This window comes from Sciurus carolinensis, chromosome 7 (genome assembly GCF_902686445.1).
Source record: "Sciurus carolinensis chromosome 7, mSciCar1.2, whole genome shotgun sequence".
In the NCBI taxonomy this organism is placed as follows: Eukaryota; Metazoa; Chordata; class Mammalia; order Rodentia; family Sciuridae; genus Sciurus; species Sciurus carolinensis.
In genome coordinates this window covers 118,161,487-118,162,880 of record NC_062219.1, presented here as the reverse complement: position 1 = coordinate 118,162,880, position 1,394 = coordinate 118,161,487, and the positions used below count along the sequence as shown (strand labels likewise).

Genomic DNA, 1,394 nt, shown 5'->3' with positions numbered 1-1,394 from the left:
GGTATTGGGGACAAGGACTGAGCTTTCAGCAACAGACCTTCCACAGACTGTATTTTCTAAAGATGCATTAAAGTATTCCATTTCCCATGTTCTTTTTTTATTTTTTATTTTAATTTTTGGTCCTGGGGTTAAACTCGGGGGCACTTTACCACTGAGTCACATCCCCAGTCCTTTTAATTTTTTTAATTTGAGACAGGGTCTCACTAAGTTGCTCAGGGCCTCGCTAAGTTGCTGAGACTGACTCGGAACTTGTGATCCTCCTGCCTCAGCCTCCCGGGCTGCTGGGATGACAGGCAGGTGCCACTGAACCGGCTTCCCACACACTTCTTACAATGTGATGCCGGCGCACCTCTCCACTGAGAGGCAGGGTCTATTCCCTCCCCTTGAACCTGAACAGACCTCTTTAGCTGCCATAGCCAACAGAACACAGTGGAAGCAAAGGCGATAAACGTATGTGAAGTTCAGAAAGGCGGTGCAGCCGCTGCCTGGGCTTCTTGCTTGTACTGGGGAAAGCCTGCCACCACCTCCTGGGGACACTCAGGCAGCTCTGTAGAAAGAGCCACATGGAGCAGAACTGAGGCCCCAGCCTGCAGCCAGCATCCACTTTCTAGCCACATAAGCCAATCACCTTAGCAAGGGACCCTCTGGTTCCAGGTGAACCTTCAAATGACAGCAGTTTCTGACAACATCTGACTGCTGTCACATAAAAGCCCACCAGTGACAAGTATTTAGCTGGGTCCTTCTCAGATTTCTGACCAGCAGAAACCATAAGAGAAAATACATTATTGTATTATTGTTGTATTGCATTACTCAGTTTTGGGGTAATTTGTTTCACAGTCACCCATGACTAATACACAACCTATATGTCCATCAGTAGGGGACAAGTTAGATATATTAGGGCACAATGCGTAGAATGAAATACTGTGCAGTACTGACCTAGAAAACTCGTCAGAATAATTTGTTAAGTGAAAAATGCAAAGAACAGAATAGTATAGAAGATACTATCATTCATGAAAGAAATTAGAGACGAGGGTGCAACCTCAGTAAAGCGTGCTTGTCATCCCAGGGACTTGGGAGGCTGAGGCAGGAATGTAAATTCAAGGGCTGGGGATATAGCTCAGTTGGTAGAGTGTTTGCCTTGCAAGCACAAGGTCCTGGGTTCAATCCCCAGTACTGCAAAAAATAAATAAATAAATAAATAAAATAAATAAATAAATTCAAGACTAGCTTCAACAATTTAGCAAGACTCAGTCTCAAAATAAAAAATAAAGCACGCCTATAATCCCAGCAGCTCAGGAGGCTGAGGCAGGAGGATCGAGGTTCAAAGCCAGCCTCAGCAAACCGAGACACTAAGCAGCTCAGTGAGACCCTGTCTCTAAATAAAATACAAAATA

General features: G+C 44.8%; 1 non-coding gene across 1 annotated transcript; it reads left to right on the top strand.

Moving 5' to 3' along the window:
* Positions 1–1,105: 1,105 nt before the first annotated feature.
* On the top strand, positions 1,106–1,179 carry Trnaa-ugc (transfer RNA alanine (anticodon UGC)). The gene has a single exon. It is a non-coding gene; the product is annotated as a tRNA-Ala (tRNA).
* The last annotated feature ends 215 nt before the right edge of the window (positions 1,180–1,394 follow it).